At 46.6% G+C, this 17,746-nt stretch overlaps 1 protein-coding gene across 1 annotated transcript in view; it reads left to right on the forward strand.

Annotated features, from left to right (window-relative positions):
• Positions 1-1,674, forward strand: part of MTHFD1L (methylenetetrahydrofolate dehydrogenase (NADP+ dependent) 1 like) — a 163,137-nt gene extending 161,463 nt beyond the window's left edge. The window contains exon 28 of the mRNA XM_054570112.1: positions 1,419-1,674. The gene's annotated coding sequence lies outside the window, so the exon portion shown is untranslated. The remainder of the gene's footprint in view (positions 1-1,418) is intronic.
• The last annotated feature ends 16,072 nt before the right edge of the window (positions 1,675-17,746 follow it).

Here is a 17,746-nt window from a genome sequence, read left to right on the forward strand (position 1 = left end):
GTGGCCACGTCCCTCCAATCTCTGCCTCTCTGATCAGTCACTTTGCCTCTTCCCCTTCTGTGTGTCTGGGCACATGTAGGTTTCTTATCATCCCCATACCAAGATAAAGTGTTTTATATATTCCACCTTCCAAAATATTTACCTACTAATTAAACTTCTTAAAATGTTTTTCTTCCACTGAATAAACAATATACTGATTCATTTTCACATTCTCACCTTGGCTATTACTTCTCCGATTTTTTTAAAATATATAATCAGACTATATACTTCTGCACAACCCTTTGAGTCTTCTTAAAATGTGAAACCATAGATGCTGAGCCCCTTTAGACACAACAGCATGGGCTATGGAGGTTATAGGTGCACACACGCGCACGCACACACACACACACACACACACACACACCACCACCCCCCCCGCCCGCCCACCTCTGAAATTGGCCTTGTTCCATCCTTGTGCCTCAGGTCATCTCTGTCCCTGGAGCACCCCTCCTCTCCCTCAGGCCCCCACCGTCTCCCTCTACTCCCCAAGAGTCCCTGAGCCTGACCAAGGTAAGGCTGGCCTTGGCCCTGAGCAGAGGGAGGAGGTCTGCACCAGACACAGCTCCCCCGCTAACACCTACAATATCCTCTTTCTGTTCATGTGTGTTATGCCCCTGACTGGAATCAGATATTAGGGTAGTATCTGCAGTTCCTAGTCTTCTGTCTCCATCACGGGCTTGTGTTCTGAAATTAATCAAGCCCCTCTTCTGGCCCCTGGCCCCTCCCTCATCTGTGGTAGGCCGATTTGCTGTATCCCAGCCGGGTTTGAACTCTTGGCCCAGTAGATAAATACTTGCATTGACATTTCTTCTGGAGTGGTGAACATATTTTTTTTTCCTGGAACTTGGGTGTTTTGTTTGGTCTTTTTTCAGTATAGTGTGATCACTTCCCTTTGTAAAAGACGGCAGGATTCAACAGTGGCAGAAAATCATAATATCCTTTGAGAGAATGCAGAAGTTCTCACTCAGTCTACTCACTGCCATTCTTATCCTAAATGTGTTTTTCAGAGCCTGTGTCCTGTGCCTAGTGTAAAAGACTGAAATAAAAGGCGACAGGATTTCTAATCTAAAACCCTGAACCTGCTCCCTTGACAGGATCCTGGAGACTGTGGATCCCAAGTTTAGAAGTCGTGGCATTTTTGCCACTGTCCCCAAGTAAATCTTTTAGGATTTGGTCACAGTGGTAAGGAATCGGATTCTCCACTGCTCATAGTAAAATCATTGCAAACAACGGTCTCAGCCTTGTCCTGTGAATAGAATCACAATCTTCCCTTGAATTTTCTTTTGGTCTCCAACTTCAGAGCTCTCAAACATTAACACGTTAACACCAGGGGGAAAAGCTGTCCTTAAACCACTGAAATACTTTTTTCTGTTTTTCAGGCTCCTGAAACTCAAACGACTCCTTGCCTTTTGGCCTCAGTTGGAGAAGAAAGTGAATTTGAAATATACTCGTTACACAACGCTGGAGAAATGGTGGAAGAGGCCAAAGATTTCTTCCTTCAGGACGAATTCTGTTTGCAGCCGAGCATAGTATTCAGTCAAAGGACCTCCACCAAGTTTGAAAGAAACTAATTTATTTTTGGTTTCTGCAGAGTTTACATTATTCTCCACTGCTTACATTTGAGAACATGTATTGTGTGGGGACCATGTGATTAAAAGAGTATGAACTAAAAGGTAACATTTTCTCACTCTGGAGTCTTCTGTTTTGTCTTTGAACTGAAAATCTATATGTATTTAGAAAAATCAAGCAGCAAGTTTTCGGCGCCAGATAAAACTCTGCTCTCTGGAGGTTACTAACTGTTCATGTCAGGGTTGTTACCTGACACCAATTTCCTGGAAAATTGTGACTGCAACCAGAGCTTTGTAAACATGACAAGGAAAAAAAGTAACACACAGAGAGAAATATCTGGTCGGTTGTGAAATCTTCCCACTATTGGAGAGCTGTCATATCCTTCGGAACAAATTGCATTTCTCATCCAGAACTACTTTTCGGTGCCAGTGAAGTTCACATCACATACCTAAAAACTAAAGGGTTTATGCCAGTGTCTTCCACCGAGAAACGCATCTCACTGGCCCATAGGGCACAGAAAGCGCCTCTTAAAAGTCAGGTGCAGGGAAATGTTCTTCCATTTGCCCAACCCTTAATCTGTAGTAAAATATGTTCTGTGGCCTTTTCCCCATCCTGGGCGTTCCTGACCCTTCTTTGTTCCCATTTTTTCCTACAATAATATAAAATTATAGAAAGTTAAGACAAAACCAAGGATTCAGGGGCAAACAAAACATGATTGTCCTCTAAGCAGTGTAAGGGCAATAGTCACCATAAATACCCCGCAAGTCCCCCGGGCACATCCTTCAGCCGCCCCCACGATGGGCCCCGTCCTGGGCGTTCTTGTACCACACCCTTCAGTGACCCTGCACATTGGCTGCTCTGCCCATAATGTATCTTTATGCACAATTTAATTTGTTCCAAAACACTGTATACTAACTGAAGAGCCTCCCCATGCACAGACTGTCCCACAAATAATTTCGCTGGGCATTTCTGAAGTGTCCCCCACGCCATCCCTGCCCTTCTTTGGGAGTTCACCTCTCCAGATACACAGTAAACTAGTGGTTTTTATATATATTTCTATTGGAGGATTATAAGGTTCACGGGAAATATGTGTTCTCTATAGTGCGCTCAGCAAGCAGTCTTCCTCGTGAGTTGATTTTTTTAAGCAGCTGCCTTCTGCTATTTGAGTTTTTATTATTTTCCTCTTCCATTTAAAGTTTCACTTTCTATTTTCAAAATGTGTAAGTGGGAAAAAACAATGTTAGGACTCTGTGTTCCAAGGGTCTTCTTTCACCTGCTTCACCAAGCAACTCTCCAATCCACCAAAAAGGGAAAATTAAAACCCATCCCGAACTCAGCCATGGGAGAGTTTCCAGCACACTGGAAGTGTGGCTGGGGGTGAGAAACCACTTTCCCATCGTGGTGGTTCATCTTCTCTCCTCTGAACGTTGTAACTGGGATTTGACTGGTTTTCTCTCCTTCACTCACTGCATGAACACAGTCCTGCTGACTGGTAAGCGTCTCCATGGGCAAGGAGGGCCCTTGGCATGTCGGTGAATGGGCTTACCTGCTCATGATGACTTGAGGCATTCCTAGACGAGGTGTTGCGTTAGGGAACAGCTACTTACCTACTCTCTTCTGAGGCCAAGGAGAGAGGGAAAATAATTCGCATGGCCTTTGGCCTGGTGGGTGTAAGTTGGAAATCTCACAATGGGCATGTCCTGGCTCCTCTCTTGCTCTGTAACTGAGAGGTAAGACACCACTAACAGATCAGAACGGTGACGGCCCCGGTGACTCGCCGTGGCTCCCAGACGTGCGGCCCTGTTCCCTCTCTGCTCGCGGGCCGGTCGCAGCAGCACCTGCAAAGGCTGAGACCCAGGCCTGGAGAATCCCGGGAAAGCTCCGGAGGAACGCACTAGAGGGATGAACCGATCACTCAGGGACTCGGGGAAGACCCACAAGGCACTTAGCCAGTCCATTCATTAATACTCTTTCTATTCTATTGATACTTCCAGTGTTATTTTGCTTAACTAGAATGTACTGACTATCACAGCAATCTGTGAGTATTCTTTGAAGAGAATCGGTCTGACATTAGCCAGAGTTTCGTCTTTATCATAATTTACACTTGTCCATAAATATGAAGCTTACCTTATTTATTCCAGAAAAATCCACAAACACATAATTTGTCCATTGCTGTTATATAATGTGTACCTACAAAGAACTAAAAATTAAGTAAGTGCATTATTGTAACGTTTGTTAACAAACCCTGTAATCCCTGTGCCCTGAAAAAAGCGGAGCGTCATGGCAGAGCAGTCGGGCCCTGGACGGGGCTTCATGTGGCACCTTAAACCGACTTGCAGCCCTACGCAGACCCCAAAAAACTCTAGGGAGAAAGGACCAGAATGTAGGAGCCTGTGAACTTGGATAAAAAACAGAATCACACCTTTTTTCCCACTGACTTGTAACTGTAATGTGGCGTTACCTTCGATCTTGAGCATCGGCGACAAGCCACAGCTGCATTCACAGCACCTGTGTCTCTCCCCAATCGATAGAAATCACTTCTAGTTCAGCATCGCATTACAGTTTCTATAGATACAGTAGCATCTATGCTCATCACCACCTCAGTTACGATCGTATTAGATCTCCCCCTGCCCTTGTTATTTCATGTCTAAAGAGCCACACATATGGCTATAGTCGAATTTGATTATATTTTAATAACTGCATTTCACTATCATTGGTTTGCTTTATAATCATAGCAGGGCACTTAAAACACATTATTCTGAGAAGAGGTGCACAGACTTCACCAGACTGTCAAAGGGGCTCCTGGCACAAAGGGTCGGACCCCGCCTAAGTCCCGGCTCAGCGGCAGCGCCATGCCACGCCTGACGCTCACGTGTCTACCTCTCTGCTCCAGGCCGTCCCTGCGGGTCGCTGCTCCGGGGCTTCTGGTCTGTAGCTGAGATCCCTGCTCCAGGAGCAGCAAAGGCAGCACCTGTCCCTGGAGCCCCCCAAGACTCAGACAACATAGAAGCTCTGCACTGTAGAGCGCTCTGGCAATAGACAGTGTGGTTAGCACCTGGCACCCTGGGCCATCCCATGAGCTCCCACCGTGCCCTGCTCTGGGGCCAGGCTGCCCCACATGGCTGCAGCTGCTGCCCCAGCAACCAAGCCCCCCCGGCCTAGCCCCCGCCACGGTTCCCACAAGGGTAGGGGGGTCAGGGTGCTCAGCTGGCATCCTGGTTATAGGGACTGCAGGCTCAGTGTAACTGCTAATGTGATTTCTATGAAAGTCTAGGTTTTATTATCGGGTAAGATGTAGTGTTGAATAGCATTATTTTTTTAATAGATTAATCTGTCCATTTGTTTTGCCAACATGTACCGGGCAAGTACCAAGAATGAAACATAATGTTTCAAAAAGAAAAAGACATTGACAAAGAAGTCCCCTGACTGAAGGAAAACATTGGGGGGTTTTCCAATGTATCCCCAACCCACAGGATAGGGAGCTAGAAGCCAGTAGTGGGTTAACAAGTTATTTCTGAGTGAATCCATCTCCCCATTCACCAAGCACAGGTCCACCCACTTCTGACCGGCATCGTTAAGTGGGGGCCGTCTTGTTGGCGACCCTGCCCTTTAACCTGCAAGGTCTACGCTGACCCCTGTAATGTGTGTCAAAATTGAATTTGCAGGACACTCAGTTGGTGTTAGGGCTCACACAAATGGAGGGTTTCATGAGAAAATACTGAGATAAATGCCAAAAGTTTCAGAAATCATGAGGCCTACCTCATGGCCTACACCTTGCCCCTGACAGATCGTCCACACACCCCGCACCTCCGTTTGAGAACCGCTCTTAAAGGGAGGCCTCCATTTTCAGGTTTAGCTATTGGTCAGGAGATTGGGTTTGGTTTCAAGCCCATTGAGAGGCCACATTTCTGCTAAGTCCATGAGCGCCCTGAGAGCAGGCCAGTGTCCACAGCCCTGGGCAGACACCACTGTCATTGGAAGTCGGACAAAGCCAAATAACTAGTGTCCTCTCCTAAAATGCCAGCGTCCCCCTACTTGGTAGCTGTTAGTGGGATGTCACCTCAGAAGTACCATGTTCTGAATGTGCATTAAAATAACCATCGAGCCGTGGCTGGTGTGGTTCAGTGGATTGAGTACCGCCTGGGAACTGAAAGGTCGCTGGTTCAATTCCTAGTCAGGGTAGTGGGCCAGGTCCCCAGCGGGGGGCGTGTGAGAAGCAGCCCCTCACTGTTTCCCTCTCTCCCCGCCTTCTCCTCTCTCTAAAAATAAATAGATAAAATCTTTAAAAAAAAAAAATAACCATGGATTCAGGAGACTGTCCAAAGAACAAAGAACCATTCTTAATGATGATTGCTGGGCCTTCCTTTAGGTCCAGTAGGATGGCTGATTCTAGGACAGAAGGTAGTTGTGGCGAACCCAACAGGTTGAGGGAATGCTTCACAAAAACGGAGGTGAGCCTTCAACACGGGACAAAAAGAATGCAATTCCTCACTGTGCCTCTGTCCTGTGACCTTGGCCTTATCAAGGTGAGTGGTCTTCCTAGGTAACCTAACCTAGGTAATCTCACCTGCCAACAGCATAGCTGGCCCTGGGGGCGGGGCTTTTTACCCATCTGCCAGAGGAAGTTATATTCATGTTTTGACTTAGTTTTTATAAAATCACAGTCCATGGTAAAGCCACCCCTCCCTTTGGCACTCTAGGTTTGTCTTTTAGTTTCCTCAAAGGCTTTAAAAATACCAGTTTTCAGAAACTTTGTTAACTATATTTCATCCCACAGTTCGAATGAGACTAAAGGCAGGTTTGTTCTGAAACATAGCCCATGCCCCCGCCGATCTGGCAGGGCAGAGCTCGGAGGATAGGGACGTAATTGCCCAGACTGAGTTTGAGGTTAGAGTGTTTATATAACAAATCAGCCAAACTTAAATATTTCTCCTGGTGTGGGCAGGGTGGCAAGCCTCCGCCCCACACACCACCGCGAACGTCACCCATTAACTCAGCCCTGTGTGGGCATCGCCGTTGCTGTGGCAGGACCGTGCTGGTTTAAAGCCAGCTAGTATCTTCAGTCATACATCGTGTCGCCTGTGCATTTTACCGTGAGGATGGCGAAGACAATTTTCCCTAAGTCAGACCGGTTACATTTGTGTGTGGGCTGATGAGCAGCCATAGCTAATGAACTCTCATTTGGCCAAGTCTTGCAATTAAGGAATTTTTCTTTCCTAGAAAATGACATGAGCCCTGATCATTTGCCTCCCAGTCAGCCTCCTGGTTACCTCTGCCCTTGGTCGAGACGATGTGTACCAGACAGACAGCCGAGACAGACACCCTAAATGGACTGGGGAGGCTCTCCTGGGTCCAGAACCAGCCAACTCTATGAGAAGGGACGCTCTCCAGCTTCAATATGGAGCTGGGAGCCAAAGGACTTTCAGGGGCCAGAGGGAAAAACGCTGAATAACGCTCTACTCCTCCCAAGGTATTTTACACTGCAGCCTCATTACTGAGTTTGAAATGTGAATTCCCAGAATATCCAACACCCCCAAACTCAAATGTGAGTACGGCAATGCATTCCACAGCCAAATGTAAATTATTTTTAAATTATTCATGCCACCTAGCTTGCCATTAGAACAGATAATTGAACTAACTGTAAATACGTATAAACAGAAGTGACAGAAACAGAAACATCCACAACAAACTACAGATGAACAGAAAAGTCCACTTAAGTGCTGAATAATTAGGGAGGGGGGAAGCCAAGGGCGGTGGGAGGCCACACTTCTTGAGTGAGGAGCCAGCTGGGACTAAAGGCGACGGCCAGCGGGCTGGGAGCTGGCTCGGCTCGAAGAGGCAGGGTGGGTTTGGGCCGAGAGAACGGGGGAGGGGGACGGGCTAAACCTGTGCGGGAGGGCGGGGCGCGGAGGGGGTGGAGACAGCTTTGGGGTGGGTGCCGGTGTCTGACAAATCTGAAGTCAGCCAGGCCAAAGTGACTGATGGAGCGCCGGCCAGCATGGAAAAGAGGAAGTAGGACCCAATCAATGAGATTTTTGAGGTCCTTCTGGAACCCCCGACGCAGTGCACGGACAGAACACGCCGCCTGCAGCGTCTCACCGCGGGGTGCTTCTGCGTGCTCGGAGCGGGGATAAAGGTGGTTTTAGAAGTCACACTCCCCTCACGGGTGGCGGTTTGGGAGCAAGAATACACATATACTAACTGGTGTATGGTTTGGGATTCCCCTGTTTCAACAAAAATTACGGAGTTCCAAGCAGCTAGTTAGAACACTCCAGGTCTTCGGGGCGAAAGCATGTGGGGCGGCCCCCAGAAGGGCCCGTTCCGCACCAGGTGCTCCAATCCAAACACACGAAGGCAACTGACAAAAAGAAACTCAGTTCAAACCCTAACGAAGGACGAAGGCGACAGGCAGCCTGAGAATCAAAGCCCCACATTAGCGGGCGATACTGATCGTTCCTGAAGGAGAAATCAAGCGCCGGAAGTTCCGTTCTTCGCAGAGTTCAACCTGGTACAGAGGTTTGAGCGTCTGTCCTCATCTGTGCAGACTCCCGCCCGCGGCTGGCAGCTCCCAGGCGGAGCCAGGGCAGCTACGTAGTGAGGACCGAGAGCGAGGAAGACCCGCCTGTGGGGAGCATCGGCGGGGCCGGGCGAAGGCTCCCAGCCACCCAGGTGACAACAGGAACCGGAAGTGAGTGAGTCAAGGTGGGACCTACTTATTTACTAACTACCAGAGAGATTGTCCCCATGTGCAGAAGAGAGTACCTTTAACTCGGAGGCTGCGCCCTGTCTCAGAGGGCCACCAACCTCTGCGTAAATACTGTATCCAGGCTGAAATTTGCAAGCCTGAGGACAGACGCGAGGAATGTGCTGGGGTCCGAACGGTGGGAAGGGAGCTGGAGGGAGGGGCCAGGGACCAGGAAGCGCTGGGAAGTGTCTACCCGCCCTGGGCGCCCCGCCACCGGCGGCCAGGACGGGTGCGTGCAGGTGCTGGGCAGGATGTTGGTGGGGGGGAAACCCCACACGTGGAGCTGCCCCAAGGGAGGAGCCCCCACTCCCCCACACAGGCAGGCCTCACCTTTCGCACGTGAAGCCCACAGTTGAGGACAAGCGTGAGGGCCAGGCCTGGGCTCTAAGGAAATGTGAGAACACTGAGGCAACCACTCCAGAACAATCTCTCCCTCCTCCTCCGGCCAAGGCGCCCTTAGAAAAGGACTGGAGAGAAAACACGGTTTCTGGTGTGATTTATGAGTGAACTTAACTCAGTGTCACTTTATGACCTGCGTGCTGAGGATGTTCCCGTGCTAACACAACCTCCTTTCGGGGGTTCAGGGCAGACAGGGAGGCATCGGAATGGCCAGAGGAGGCATTTCCAAAGTTGCGGCCACGGCCGCCTGTGCGCACCCAGCCTGCCTCCGGGGTCGCCTAACCCACGCGCTGGGCCTCCCGGGCAATCGTGCTTCGGGCTGGGCAGCAAGAGCTCAGCTCTGCCTGGATATTTCGGAGGAAACGGAGGAATTCCAGAGCCCCGGGCCGTCCTGCTTCCTCCACGAGGGCGCTTAGCTGCCCTGAGCCGTGGGCCAGGGCTGTGCTCCCAGCTCTGCTTTCTCCGGCTTCAGACCACGGGCGGCTCAGAACTGCCGCTCCTCCGCTCCAGCCCTCTGGCGGCTAAGGAGCGGCTTCGGACGGAAACACGCGTCCCTGCTCCCCACCACCCTCCACCTGGGCGCCCTTCCTTCGGGCTCTACCTGCCTGGACCGCACCGCCACCCCCCTCCCCCCACCCCCGCCCTGCCCCATCTTCCTACAAAACTGCAGATGGCTGATAGGTGCGGGTCGTCCCGCCTGTCTGTCAAACATCTCGACAATGGAGAGACTCTAATTCTTAGAATAAAACCACGGATTCCCTCCAATAAGGCTGAATGTTTAATACGGTTTTCTGAATAACCCAATTATTTCTTATGTTTGTGTTATCCAAAAAATATACATTGTCGAGAACATTGCTGCCATTCTAATCCACAAACGGGATTGTTTTGTTTGGTTTTTAATCATAGCACTGAAATTGACTCCATGCAATTATAGTGTATTTCCTCTTTTAAACCTCCTTCTTTCCATAGCAAAAAGAATTCCTCAGAAAGTTAAATATAGAATTGCTATATGATCCAGTGACTCCATTCCTAGGTATAAGCCTGAAGAATTGAAAACAGTGACTCAGACGGATACCTCTGTACAGCCTCGTTCACAGCAGCATTCTTTACAACAGCCAAAAGTTGGAAACGATCCAAGGTCCATCAGCAAATGAATGAGTAAACAAAATGTGGTATATACATACAACAGATTAAATTCTGACACATGCTACAGCGTGGATGGACCTTAACAACACTAGGCTGAGTGAAATAAGCCAGACGTAATAGGACAGATAGTGGATGATACAGTGTGCCGTGACGAGGCAAGTTCACAGAGGCAAAAAGGGGACTGGAGGTTCGCAGGGGCTGTGGCCTGATGAGTGGAGAGAGCTTTTGTCGGGGTGATGAAAGAGCTTGGGATTAGATGGTGGTGGTGGTTACACAATATTGTGAATGTCATTAATACCCCTTAAAACTGGTTAAAATAGCAAATGGTATGGTATGTGTATTTTAGCACCCAAAAATGGAAGACGTAGGGGGGGTTTTAATTAGTATGACAATTTACGGTTACTAGAGCAATTAAAGTTGGCTTGTATTTAAACCCATTTTAATTACATTATTTCCAACCTACAACTCCGATTATAAACGTCTTTAGAACTTAGCTGGCATGGCTAATGGACCAGCAGACTGCCCGGCGACGACCTGCCCGGCCGCTGGGCCCCGCTGCCGTGAGCAGCCCAGCCCAGGTGCTTGCTCTGCAGCCCCCGCCCGTGGGACCCGGGTGAGTCGTGTATCTTCACAAAGCCTCAGTTTCCCCATCATATGATAATGACAATAATCGCTTTATAGGATTGTCGTGAAGATAACATGTGTTATAAGTGTAATGTGATTAATACAGTGCTTGTAGTTAAGCTATCATTTTTAGCGATATCACCTTGGCAGAACTCAGGGTTGCTGGTTTTTTTTTAACACGCGATTGGTATTTAAAGGGGAAAGATGATTAAGAAGCGCTAATTCTGAAAAGAGGAACCTAGAGAATGGCTCAAAGGGCCCACCATTATGATGAAAACCAGCCATGGCAGTTAAGGAAGGGCACAAAACTCCAGAACATTCCCAATGGCCAGGCTGCGCCTTCCGATGGCTCCTTACAGAAGCAGGACAAGCCAGGCTGAGTCATCTCCAGGGGTCCCTCGGCTGGGTTGGTAATACAGCCTGCGGTCTCCAGCAGCTTTGGATCACAGCTTTGGGCAAAGGGACCTGGTGTCTCTTTTGTTATTACAATTTTGTTTGCTCTTACCTTGTGGGTATCTGCTGGGGACACACCCTAGTTTAGGCATTTTAACCTTCTGTTTTCCTTAGCTCTCCAACCTCTTGACAACCATGACGTTCCAAACCCCAGGAACATAGAGGGACATGTCTGAAATAGCCACTGGATTGGTCTGATTAACAGCTTGCTTTGAAGGTGTCAGCCTGGTATGAAACTGTTCCAGAGAGAGAACACCTCCTCCCGCATAAGCAGACCTCTCGGGCTCTGCCGCTTTGCTTCCCCAGGGCACAGCCAGCAGCAGGAGATTTCAGGTTTCAAGACAATGGTTTCGCTTTGACTTGTTTGGCTGTTGCTGTGTCCTGATTGCGCTCTTCAGTGCGAGCTGTGGTTGCTGGTTTGGGGCTACCCTTTTTCTCGATGAATTATATTATATAGGGTTCTCTCCTGTGAGGAGAGAATGTTCCTTGCTTCCCTTAATCACTACTTGGCATTAAGTCATCATTTTATGCTAGAAAATTCTGGAAATTAATTTTCCCAACTAGCTTTTAGGTTATATATATTGTCCACGTTAAAAACAAGTTTTTAATGTATACTAATTGTCAGACACTTGCAAAGCACTGATTCATTTGATACAAATTTTGTCTCCTCATTCATTTGGTGTCTGGGGTTCAGATCAGCTCTGGTTCTGATTACTAGATTCAACTCTAACTGGTTATGTGACCTTGAACAAGTCATCTCACTTTTCTGGTCTTCAGTTGCCTCATTTGTAAAATGAGAAATTGGAAAAGAAATGTCTGTTACAGTCTCTTCGAGCTCTGATAGTCGAAGATTAACAACTACCATTTACTGAAAGCGGGCCATGAACCAGGCTCTCTGCTACACATTTCATCAGCATGACCTCATGCAACCCTCACAAGGACCCCCGGAGGCTGGCATGGTCATCCCTTATCTGAGAGAAGAGTCTGAGGCTTAGAAACTTTGGTGACTTGTCCACGTTCAGAGAGCGAGGGGGACGAGCGGGATTTGGACTTTGTTCTGTGGGCCCCCAAGCCCAGGCTCTCAGGGCTGCTCAGTCAGGAAGAATGTCAGAGCCAAACCACCAAGGAGCTTTCTCCCTGGAAAAACTATTAGCCTGGAAAATAAGACCCACGTCCAGCCAGAAGCCATTTCGGCTGTGCTTTCTCATTCCCTTCTGTGACAATGCTGAAGCCTTCTGGGCAGGAAGCAGCACAGGCCAGCTGGTCAGGTCTTTACAATAGGTTTCAGTATTTCACCCTAAACTCCTTGAAATCCCCAAACTCCTCCTTTCAGTGTAATTAAAATATATATGAGAAAACAGGCATTATTGTTAGATTATGTTTATTCCTATTCCCCACCATAAATACAATCAAGAGTCGATCTCTTGTGTCCAGGCTCTGAGGCTGACATCGGCTAACTCTGAACCATGCAAGGAAGATTCACTGACCTTCAGATATCCTCTAAGTCTGTTTTAACCATGATCTTTGCGGTCATCCTTAACCAGAGTGAACATTAGGGCCCTTAGCAGGAAGATCAGTGGGCAGTCTGTGTTTGCCCTGTGGCCCTCAGCCAGAGAAGCAGAAAGAAAAGAAAGAAAGGCAGCACTAATACAACTGAGCATTGATATCAACCTAGGAACTAGATAACAACAACAAAAAAAAATTGTTGGAATATCCATGCAATGGTTCTATGTAGACATTAACCATGAGTCACGTTTCTAATGAAGTAAGTCATCCAAATCAACGGACAAAGCTTTGGATCTTGAAGCCACCTTGAGGAATCAACCTTGCAGAGATGAACACAGATCTGAAAACAGTGCTAAGACTCTTAAACAAGAAGCAACCCAGGCCAGAACCAAAAGCCTGGAAAAAGAATTGCAAAGGATGCAACAGAGGCACAGCTCAAGCGTAAATGCAGGAAGCTAAAACCACGTGTGCCTTTCTCCTCAATACCACAATGACGACAGCTTCAGGACTCAGGGAAGATGAACTGATGGCTGAATCAGAACTCTATCGACCAGCAACCATGTTCTATCATGTTTATTTTTGCTTAAGATGCTAAACGCACATACAACACACACACATACACACACCTCATTTTTTAGGCAAAATTTAAATACTCTCTTTTATTTCTCTATAAAGTTCTTAACTCAAAAGACCTTTGGTGACACCTTTACATGGAGATTTCTGCACTGGATATGAATTGGATACTGAGAACCCAGATCTCTTACCTGGTGTGGGTAAACAGATAAGTTGCACTGTATTAGTTAACTACGGTCACATAACAAATTACCCCAAGCCTTAGCTACTTAAAGCAACAATTATCTCTCATGATTTCAGTGGGCCAGAAGCGTGGGTCCCAGCAGGAGCACAGTTTTTTCTCTGGGGCCTCGGCTGGAAGGCTTGCAGGGTAGGAGCTGGGATCGCCTGAGGGCTTATTCTTCTGTGACAAGTTGATGCCACCTCTCAGCTGAGGGCCCAGCTGGGAGTGTAGTCTGGAACTCCCACAGAAGGTCTCTCCATGTGGCTTGGACTTCCTCACAATACAGTGACTGGGATCCAAGAGCAAGCAACTTGAGAGAGTCAGACAGAAACTGTGTCCTTGTTTATGACCCAGCCTAGAAGTCACCCAGCTTTGCTTCCCCCCAGACTCTGTTGATCTAGCTGGTCAGAGCTTCCCCCTAGATTCAAGGAGAACATAGACCCACATCTCAATGGGTGAATGTCAGTCACACCGTAAGAACAGCCAGCAGAGTGGGATACACAGGTAGGTGTGGTTATCATTGTAAAATACAAGCTACCCTTACAGAACCCTGCTTTCAAGCTGATTTCTGTAGGGATGTGCTCCCTGGTATTATGCAAAGCCTTCATGGACAAGAAAATCTTAAGTGGATCCTAACAGACAAATGGGGACTATTTGGTGTCTGGTGACATGGTGAGAGAAAGTGTTAGAAATGTATGTTAGGGCCAGATTTCAGAGAGTCCTAAGTGACATGTTAAAAGTATGGTCTTTATTCCAAGGACACTGAGAAGCCACAGAAGTGTTTTCAGCAAAGACGGATTAGGGAAAGGAGGAGCAAAAGGCAGGGAGGTTAATTGGGAACTCATTAAAGAGGCCCAGGTGAGCTATGTCAGGAAGCTGGACAAACACTTATCTATGTCTTTGAGCCAACAGCCTATACTGTTTGTACATTTTTGCTCCTGTCTAATTACAGACTCAGTGAGGATTCCAATAGTCCCAGCATCTAATATTAATACAATATAGGTCTTAAAGATATACATTTGATATATATGGCTTTGTATTTGTAATTATGCACAAGTGGCATAAAACAATTTGCCTTAAAGTTATATTTATTTAACACATGGCTATGAAATTTTATGAAGCATTGATTTTGCTTATAAACCCCACAAACTCCTTCCTATAGCTTCTTCTTGGACTTGTTTTTAGTACATTACTTGAATATATTCCTTTGATCTTGTTGTTCCCCTTATTTGACTTTGCTTAATGCTTAGCATAAGCCAAAACCAAAATTATGGCCCTTGATGGATGGTTGAGCTATGATTTGGGAGTTCTAGGTATTCATGGGCTGGGAGAAGGGACAGGAGACATGTCAGGAGACACGTCACAGACATCTCTTTAAGATCCAATGAAAATTCACAGCTCGCATGGGCACTCCCAGGTGAGCTTGCTGTCTGTCTCATGAGAAGGGAAATCACTTCTGCCTAAGTCAACAGGATCATAGGAATCAGCTGTAAATTGTTACCTGGATTAGGTCAGAGCGTTCACGGGTCTTCCCGGCCCCTGAAAGAAGGGCTCTGCCTGACTGGAGGCAGTCGTTCATCTCTTCGAACCTCAGCTTCTCAGAATGAGAAAGGAAATGAGGACGTTTATCCCCTGGAAGGATTGTCCGAAGCACTGGCCGTCTTCCTGGAAATCTGTACTCACCAGAGAACGCAGTCAAGGCAAGTGTGACTTGTCGTTTCAAGTGACCCAGCCGAGGTTGCTTCCACCGCTATGACTTGTAGTTTGGTTTACTCTTAGACTACTTTATTTAAACTTTAATGTAGTAATATAAACACACTTCAGCACAATTTATAGGCGTGTGAGTCTTTCTATCATAAATGGCTTTTTTTTTTCTCCTTGAAACAAACTCTTGACTCTAGGCTTTGTCAGGTTGATACATGAGTTTAGGGACCGTTTATACCAAAGCTGTATACACATTCCAGAAACGTGCTTTGTTACTGATCTGAAATAAAGATGATGAGCCTTTGACTCATAAAGAGACACCCAAAATAGTTTGAATTGCAGCTCTGATCTATTACTAAAAAGAGGCACAAAGGATTCCTCAAAAGTTGCTTTGCTTTAAGAAGAGGTGGGTATTATACAGAGAGAAACTCTTTAGATCAATACGAAAGAGAATTTTTTCATGAAAAAAGCTGTTCTACAATGAAAGGGGCTGGGGCATCTCTGAAGAGTGACTTTCCTCTCAGGGGATATGCTTAGAGAGAATGGACCAGCCAGCGGCAAGAAATGGTAGGAAAGGATTCAATCAACCAATGAGAAAGAAGATGGATTTGGAGGTACCTATCCATTCGATTTTCCTATCTTAGATTTCTCCAATAAGCCTGTGAAGATGAAGAAAGGATTATGTGAGAGTCTCCTAAAGTGCAGGTCTTTGCAAACGGTGAAGGTGGCGATCCTACCATGAGTCATGTGTGGGGGTGAGGCTAGGGTGCGTGTGCAGTGATACGCTGGGTGTCCAAAGAACACATTTCTAAGCTTTCAAAACATAGACAAATTGTAATCAGCAAGTCAGCAGTCAGCAGCTTCTCCTTTCTAGGGCTAAAAATACAAACCTAGAAGTTGCAAAATTTACCTAGACAGCGTGTCAAGGTTAAGCCAATGAGGAAGGCGGGGAAGGTCTGGGTCCTAAAGAAGTGACTGATCTCCTCAGGCTGCTGACAGTCAGACCAGCACTAATGTCCATGGGAGAGAATCGGTATCAGTCCCTGGAGCTCAATGGTCCATATTTATCACAAATAAGCCAGGCTGTCATTACCTGGTCTCCTCAGAACCCCACCTGTGGACTAGTGGATAGAGAGTGATAAAGTTCAGAAGCTGTGTCTTCTAATAAAAAGGGTGAAATACACACGCACGCGCGCGCGCGCACACACACACACACACACACGAATTCCTCCTCTATATGCTAAACATACTGTTTTCCATGTGCTGCCAACTCATACCCTGGAATATGGTACACAGATTTTGCTTTTGCCTGCCTGGTATCCAGTCTCCTATTTGTAGAAAAAAAAACCTTTTCCTTTGGGGAACTGCCTCTCTCTACTTGGATGATTTTGGTGGAGCCAACCCATCCCTGGCTCCAGGTATGAGCTAGTGACCGTGTCTGCCAGTCACTAGGATGGGGTTCAGGATGGAAACGTGACCTAAATTAGGCTGGTGAAGGCCAATCCTAGGCCTTTAAAGGAAGGGAAGCTTTGGAGAAACCAAGGACTAGTTTTTCCACAGAGGTTGCTGAGTGGGTAGGAGTAAGCCCGAAGCTGCCAGGGTAGCACCCAGACATGGACACCTTAAGGATGAAGCCAACAGAAAAGAAAGATTGAGAAAGGCACATTGCCTGGTGACGTTTGTTGAAGTCCCTGGATTCAATCATGACAAAAGTTGAACAATTTCTTAAACTTTTCAGCTGCCTAGCAATAAAAACACTTCTACATTATGCCTGTTTGAGTTAAATATCACTTGCTATCTAAAGAGACTTAATAAGTTAGAGCAAAAGCCACAGTGTAATGACACACTTTGAAGAGCTCTGTCCCACCCCCGAGTGTCACATGCCAGGACATTGCAGGGCTGCCTTCAACAGGCCCAATAAGAAAGGTTCAACTTTGAGACTTTCTGATCCATGCCTTAAAATTTTATTGTCTGGGCTTCGGAAATAGGATTATGTTTTTAAAAATATGATTTGCTTTCCAGTAGGGAAGACGCATGAATCATTGGGAGTTTGGTCTTTGTAGTGATTTTGAAAAAAATAAGTGGTCCCGCAGGTAACTCTCAATGCATCCTTGAGGATTAGCGTTTTATAAGGAGCACTGCAAGATCTTTGTCTTTTAAAAATATTGCTCATTTTAACTTGAGCGTTTGCGTTTGCTGAAGTAAAGCAGGTTTGCATGGTCTCAAGTGAAATTAAGCCTGGGCCTGGGTTATCCCTCTCTTCACCCTGAACAGGCTAGTGTGTAGAAAGGCTTCATCGTCCTCAGTTTATGATAAAGTGTGGAAAACTCAAGAAGATTATCTCATGCTAGGGTCTAAGGGAACTAGTTGACCATACTGAATATTTGGAAGTTTTTTTCCTCTGAGGAATTATAAAGTTTCCGATTCACTTTATTAAATATACATTTTTAATTTACATCCAATTAGGTAAAGCAGCTGTGTAGAACCTGGAGCATGTGATATTAACTCATTAATCCAGGCATCAAGTGGGAGTTTGTGCAGCTGACACCCAGATGAATGTGTTTTAATTGTTCTAGTCTACAAACTGGAGCATATTCTCTATTCTTTGTAGTTGGAAAGTTTAGAAATATTTTCTTTACAACATATTTTCTGCAACACTCAGAACTAATCCTGATGCCCACGTTTTAGAAGACTGCTTTTTAAGCAGGGGACTGACGTGGTCAGTTTTACATTTTAGGAAGATCATTTTGAGGCTGCCCAAAGGT

The sequence above is a fragment of the Pteronotus mesoamericanus genome, unplaced genomic scaffold, assembly GCF_021234165.1.
Source record: "Pteronotus mesoamericanus isolate MK-2021 breed Mesoamerican mustached bat unplaced genomic scaffold, CSHL_Meso_final contig_20, whole genome shotgun sequence".
Lineage (NCBI taxonomy): Eukaryota > Metazoa > Chordata > Mammalia > Chiroptera > Mormoopidae > Pteronotus > Pteronotus mesoamericanus.